General features: G+C 50.0%; 1 long non-coding RNA gene across 1 annotated transcript; it reads left to right on the top strand.

Annotated features, from left to right (window-relative positions):
• The first annotated feature begins 6,067 nt into the window (after positions 1–6,067).
• On the top strand, positions 6,068–7,060 carry LOC136379448 (uncharacterized). Its single transcript, XR_010746774.1, has 2 exons — positions 6,068–6,193; positions 6,554–7,060. It is a non-coding gene; the product is annotated as an uncharacterized lncRNA (long non-coding RNA).
• Positions 7,061–7,333: the final 273 nt, after the last annotated feature.

Below are 7,333 nucleotides of genomic sequence, written 5' to 3'. Positions count from 1 at the left end.
GAAGAGAAGTGATAGGTCCAGATTTGTTAGTAGCTGTAAGTTTGTGGAGAAGTCCTGAGATAATGTAGCATTGGGTCCACCAGACACTTAGCGCAGCTGTCTGCCTTGTCATGGACTGTTTGGTGAATGCATGTCTGGCAGTGGTCACGACTGTGCTGGCCTCACGGTGGGACGCACTATGCTCTTTGGCTGACAAGAAGTCAGTCTGCAGAAAAGCGATTAAAATGGCTCATCTGTCAGCCCAAGTCGTGTGGTGGCCAGAGTCAGCACAGTTGAAGCTCGAAGTGACTTACAGGGGATCATTAGTCAGGTGTAATAACATTTGGTTATCTCTGACGAGGGCGGATACCTTGTTCACTTGGTTTGTCCCAGCTCACACTTCCTGTCTTCTGCAAGGTGACCACGCTGCCCAGCGTGCAGGCTCCTTTTTCAGCCGATGGACGTTCCACTAGTGACAGCTGACCCCCGGGCATTGAGGCCTTTCAGCCTGAGCTTTGGATGTTCCAATGTATGTGACAGGTCATCCTTGGAGAGCCAAAGATTGGATTCCAACTCTTCCTGTTTGCCTAGGGTGAATGAACTGTCTTTTAGAGGGTAGCTTGAGGTAGCTTAGGCTCTGACAAAACTCAGCTGTTTTGTTGATGCCCATCTAAAGATTGTTGTTTTATATTTAAATGTAGGATTTAATGGGAGGTTAGTGAAAAGTTAATGGGAAGCATGAATATGAAAAAAAATTTAAGAAAAATGGGAAAGTTTAAATGAAGCTATTTAGAATATAGTATTGTTCCTAACATTTCAGAATTTATTAGTTGCTTACAAACGAATGTGGCTCTATAGTTTATAAATGTCTGTATACTAGATTTATTAGAAGACCGTAGATCATAACAGCAGGCTGGCTAATGTTATTGGGGTTTTTACCACAGTTGCTATTGTGGAAGAAATTATTTGTTAGGTTAATTTAAAAATGTTGGCAAAACATGGCTTTATACCTCAGTATCAGGATGTGCGACACTTTCACAGTTAATGCGTGATTTGCCCACGGCACTGATGTTAGCAGCAGCAGTTGGTCAGCCTTTCCCACTCTGAAAATAGAGCAGTATCCCAATGATGAGTCTTATTTTGAATGTTTTTTGTTCGGGACTTTAATTGTTGGCATTTTATCATTGTCATATTTTAAGTCAGATTTTAAAAAAATACCCTACAGAATTTTAAAGCATGATTTGGTCTTTAATATTAAAGCTTTTACAAAGTCTCTTGAGAGACGCGAGGAACTGTAAAGTTTGGGGCTTAACCTCTCTAGTATTGTGAAAATAAACTTTTATTAAGCTCTCGTGAAAGGGACCCCTCCGTTCTGGAATTTTAAACCTGTGTCCTCAGACAGCGTTTACTGGGCACCGGCTTCCTACCGCAGGCAGAGCTGAGGGAGGCCTCCGGTCTGCGGTCTTCGGTCCGCTGTCGGCTTGCCAGAGCCCCGCCCCGCCCCGCTGCGGACTCAGCGCTGTGCCGGCCCCTGCGGGGGCGGGGGCGGAGAGAAACACCTCCACCATGCCCGGGAAGGTCTGCTCTCAGCGCGAAGTCTGGAGAGAAAACGAGGGCATGATCCTTTGAACTGGTGTAGACAATTGAATGGTTTCAGAAGAGAGAAAAAGTAAAGGTATTTTTAAAAGAGTCAGCTGAGCCCTTCACAATTCTGGCTCCTTTTCCTTAGGCTTCAGAGGAGCACATAGAAGTAGGCCAACTCTGACGAAAAACAGACTGGCCTCACCCACTGTAGGGTGAGTGTGAAGTCGGCACACTCAGTCGAGACTGGAGAATGGCTTCTGGTGTGAAACAAAAAAGCACCTGATAACTCTGTACATACTACCTACAGCAAGCAGTGGTTTCCAAACCTGAATGTGCCCCAGACGCGTTGGGACAAATTCCCGCATCCCATCCCGAGATGCTGATCCAGTTGTTCTGAAGTGGGACTGATCATTTGCATTCCGGCCCAGCTTCCTGCTCATGCTGGTGCTCCCACCTGCGGTCCTGTCCTCTCTGAGGAGTGCTGTGACCCAGAGCAGGCTGCCAGGCTTAGGACTCGGCCTGGAAGGGAGTGGAGCGCGGGGAACAGAAGGAAACCAGCCGCATGTTTGCTTAACAAGAACAAGAATTCAGTCAAGTGGGAACTGAGAGATTAACATTGAGATGAGAGGAAGATTGGGTTTTTTTTTATTATTATTTTTCAATTACAATTGATATTTGGTATTACTTAAAATAGTTTCAGGTTATGTTTCTAAGAAAAGAAGTTGAGGACTTGACTGTCCCAATGAATTTAATAATGCAACATGTTTCTTAACCTTTAAAAGTTTTTTAAAATACTGATTTTATGAAGAGAAAGAAAGAGAAATAGCGATTTGGTGTCGCACTTACCTGTGCACTCAGTGGTTGATTCTTTTTTTTTTTTTTTTTTTTTGTATTTTCTGAAGCTGGAAACGGGGAGAGACAGTCAGACTCCTGCATGCGCCCGACCGGGATCCACCCGGCACGCCCACCAGGGGCGATGCTCTGCCCCTCCGGGGCGTCGCTCTGCCGCGACCAGAGCCACTCTAGCGCCTGGGGCAGAGGCCAAGGAGCCATCCCCAGCGCCCGGGCCATCTTTGCTCCAATGGAGCCTTGGCTGCGGGAGGGGAAGAGAGAGACAGAGAGGAAGGGGGGTGGGGTGGAGAAGCAAGTGGGCGCTTCTATGTGCCCTGGCCGGGAATCGAACCCGGCTCCCCCACACGCCAGGCCAACGCTCTACCGCTGAGCCAACCGGCCAGGGCCTCAGTGGTTGAGTCTTGTGTGTGCCCTGACCAGGGATGGAACTTGCAACCTTGCCATGTGAAGACAACACTAATCAACTGAGCCACTGGCCAGGGCGGTTTTAACCTTTGTTGTGTTAGTCGTTTAAGTCTTTCTGGAAGGATGTTTTGAAAGGAAAGGTGAAATCTTTTAGTGTAAAACCCTGGTTTGAATTGCTAGATTTTATCAGGGTAAAGCAGACTGCATGCTCGTGTTACGCTTCTATTTTATAGGGACAACTGATCTTTATATTCACATAAAACGTCTTTAAATTTTTATAGTTTTAAGTAGAGAAATTGCATGCTTTTTATTTTATTGTAGCAATCATAATAGAACATTTTAAATTACTAGGGAAACTGAATCTGAGGTTAATTAGCCTCCCTCCCCCAAAAGAAAGGATTTACTTGTTTACGTCACTGAAAAACCCAATGTAGAGTTGGCTTCAGGCGTTCAGATGTGCTGATCAGAACTGCTCAGGTGAGTTGGCCTTATCTTTCCACGGGCCTCTGCCATAGCTGGGGAGGAGAGCGGGTGGGGCCGGGCGGGGTGGGGGAGGGGAGAGAAGAGATGCGTCAATTGCAGAAATGTTCTCTGGTGCCCCTGGGTCGCATTCCTATCTTTGGATTCTGTTTTTCACTTGATTAGGTTAGTTTTGTCATCTATTAACTCTTGCCTCTGTTGACTCCATCTCCTTAGTCATAATCGGTTAACACAAGTTGACTTACTGCTTTATGTTTATCAGCTGCTTGATCAAGTTCTTTGCTCTTTGGGAATTATCTGGAATGGCTGGAGCTAGCATTAGGCGGCTTGACTTGGTTCCTGAAAGTGTTAGAACCTGGCCTGCATGTTGCTATCCATGCTCCCTTGGGCCACTGCTTCTTTGTGTCTTGGCAACTCTCATTAGAGGGGAAAAACTCTAAAACAATTACTGCTGCTTTTGTTGTTACTCTTGAGTTGCTAAGAGCAGGTCTGTTTGCAGGGACATGTGCTGATGACATTTGCCCCCTAAACATTTTTTTTAAATATGAGAAAATGCTAAATTTCATCTTTTAATAGGCCATAGGATCTAGAGATGAGATACTATTTTTAAGGTATTAAAATACAGGTTTTTTACGCACCTGACGCGGCTGGAGCACAGTCCGTCTCACCATCAGGGACGACGCTGGTGTGACGAATATAACTAATGAAATCTCAGAGCCTCTGGCCAGGAGCCTGTGATTTCCTGCTGCTGGGGGATCACTGTACCCCCGGGACTGCAGCTGTCTGTAAGTGTGCTGTGGCTGAGCCATGACGGGCGGGCAGGTGCAGATTTCTACAGAAATGACGGTTCTGTGACGACAGGCTCCACGCCTGGGGCTGGCCCTGCCCTGGCCGGTCTGGGGCCTTTTCCCGGCAGGTGGCCTCCAGGGTCTGGGACCTTTCCCGGCAGGTGGCCTCCAGGGTCTGGGACCTTTCCCGTCAGGTGGCCTCCAGGGTCTGGGACCTTTCCCGTCAGGTGGCCTCCAGGGTCTGGGACCTTTCCCGGCAGGTGGCCTCCAGGGTCTGGGACCTTTCCCGTCAGGTGGCCTCCAGGGTCTGGGACCTTTCCCGTCAGGTGGCCTCCAGGGTCTGGGGCCTTTCCCGTCAGGTGGCCTCCAGGGTCTGGGGCCTTTCCCGTCAGGTGGCCTCCAGGGTCTGGGGCCTTTCCCGTCAGGTGGCCTCCAGGGTCTGGGACCTTTCCCGGCAGGTGGCCTCCAGGGTCTGGGACCTTTCCCGGCAGGTGGCCTCCAGGGTCTGGGGCCTTTCCCGGCAGGTGGCCTCCAGGGTCTGGGACCTTTCCCGGCAGGTGGCCTCCAGGGTCTGGGACCTTTCCCGGCAAGTGGCCTCCAGGGTCTGGGACCTTTCCCGGCAGGTGGCCTCCAGGCTCTTGACTCGTGCAGCAGAGATTTCAAGAATGAGAGTGAGAACCAAAGCCGGTTCTGTTTCCCTGGAGAGGCCAGGAGGTGGGAGCACTCGAGTTGCACCTGTGATCAGTTTGGGCGACTTCATGTGTTTTTAGTCTCTGAGTTTGGTGGTGCCCATTCTGACCGCGTCCTGGTCGGGAGGGTGTCTTTCCTTCCCTTCAGGAAGTACGGGGTGTTCCAGCCCCTTTCTGCTGGTGTCAGGGCGGGATAGTAAGAAGCTAGGGGAAGACCTTGGTACATGGAATGAGGGAACCTGAGGCAAAGTAGTTAAACAAAGCCAAGCAATTAACAGCCTGCTGATAAATATCAAGATCTTACCTTCCCTAACCAGGACACTTAGGAGCAGATGGTTTATACCTGTGTTCCCCAGCTGGAGAGTGAGCGGCTTCAATCCCCCTGGCCAGGGAGATGGAAAAGGGAGAGTACCGCCAAGCCCAGGGTGGATGAAGTCGGGAACAGAACAAAACCCGACTAGAGCCTGACAGACCCGAGATAAAAGTAAAGCAGGGAAGCTGACCAGAGAACCATCCCAAACTCCCTGCTCTGCTCCTCTGACGCATCAGCATTTTAAAGGACACACCTGGAAAGCTGTTGAATATTCTATTGAGACCCTCCCCTAAAATTCCCACCTTTAGAAAACGGGAAAACTCTTAAGACCAAGGGTCCAGTGCACAGACTCTTGAGCACGCCTACCCGCCCCTTCTCAGGAGTGTATTTTGCCTTCTAAATTTAGGGTCCTCACAAGACTTGGAACTAGGGGAGCAGCAGGCTGCTGTACCCTTGCCCCTTCTATCTTAGCCTTTGTTTCACTGTCCCCAGCTTTAATGAACATACTCGCAAAATCAGCTGGACTCACACGTCTTTCCCACACTAGGTCAAGAACCCACATATTCCGTACGGTGCTGGGGCAGAGCCAGTGACAGTGTCAGTCTTCACTGTGATGATGCTGTAATGAGTGGGGGGGTCAGTCTTTGGTCAGTTTTCCCTCCATCTTGGAGTGATCTGGTTTTAGTCAGGCCTTGTTGGTGACTTCTGTGACCCCACAGAGGTTTTCTGCCCTGAACTGTTTCCCTGTGGTCATGGGCAAACGGGGGGGGGGGGGGGGAGGGGACCTGGTGAGAGGACCGAGCGGCTGTGAGTCCACTCCTGCTTCGTCATTCCACGTGTCAGGAGCTAACTGCTATTCGTCCCGCCTCCGTGCCACGAGAGACAGGCGATGGCGCAGCCTGGTCTGTCTGTCGGGTCTTAAAGTGATCCTGGAATGGGAAGAATTTCTTTGGGTTGACTTCCATGCAAGTTTTTAACTGACCTGTGTTCCTGAACTAGGAAACATGAACATTTGGAGTAAGGAATGGGTTTCTCTTGAATAAAAAATTAACAAATACTGTTGACTTTGAAAAATATTTATATAAACTTTATTTAAACAGTAGGTTACTTTTTTTTTTTTTTTTTGGTATTTTTCTGAAGCTGGAAACGGGGAGAGACAGTCAGACAGACTCCCACATGTGCCCGACTGGGATCCACCCGGCACGCCCACCAGGGGCGACGCTCTGCCCACCAGGGGGCGATGCTCTGCCCCTCTGGGGCGTCGCTCTGCCGTGACCAGAGCCACTCTAGCGCCTGGGGCAGAGGCCAAGGAGCCATCCCCAGTGCCCGGGCCATCTTTGCTCCATTGGAGCCTTGGCTGCGGGAGGGGAAGAGAGAGACAGAGAGGAAGCCGGGAATCGAACCCGGGTCCCCTGCACGCCAGGCCGATGCTCTACCGCTGAGCCAACCGGCCAGGGCAGTAGGTTACTTTTGAATGTGATTAATTTTTCTTTTTTTTTTTGAGAGGGAGGGAGACCAGGAGGAACAGACAGGAAGGGAGATGAGAAGCATCAGCTCATAGTTGTGGCACCTTAGTTGTTCATTGATTGCTTTCTTACATGTGCCCTGACCAGGGGGTTCCAACCAAGACAGTGACCCCTTGCTCAAGCCAGGACCTTGGGCTTCAAGCATTGACTGTAAGGTCGGTGGACAATGGGGAAAGGTCACATGAGAAACCAGACCCAGGAACTTTGGCTAGAACCGCCCACACCCATGCATGCCAAAAGAAACTTCCCAGAAGTCCTTGGAAAAGAGCGACCATCTATCAGCCAGTGAAATTTCACCACGTCATATTAACTTGACCACCCTAGACGAGATTCTTGGAATATCCCCCACATGGATCACCCCATGCAACATTCCTGGCCTCTGTCCCCGGGACAAGGGAACAATGGCCGGGAAGCGCTGCACTAAATAAAGCTTTTATTATTCCACACTTCGTGCCAATGCCCTTCCTTCTTCGGTGGGGAAAAATACCTTACATTTGGGGTCAAACCCCGGGAGGAGTTAGAAGTCCGCAAGGACCGCTCCTCTCCCCTTCTCTTTCGAGGAAGAACCAGGACCTCCGACTTTCCACCCACTTCGGCGCACGGTGCGGTAAGTTCCCCACCTCCAGCCTCCCCTCAGTTCTTTCCATCGAGATCCCTGTCCAAAATCGCAGCTGCGTCAGGGACTTCTTTTCTGTTCCAAGTGCCTGTGTGCCTATG

The sequence above is a fragment of the Saccopteryx leptura genome, chromosome 8 (assembly GCF_036850995.1).
Source record: "Saccopteryx leptura isolate mSacLep1 chromosome 8, mSacLep1_pri_phased_curated, whole genome shotgun sequence".
Lineage (NCBI taxonomy): Eukaryota > Metazoa > Chordata > Mammalia > Chiroptera > Emballonuridae > Saccopteryx > Saccopteryx leptura.
This window is presented reverse-complemented; position numbering and strand designations above follow the sequence as displayed.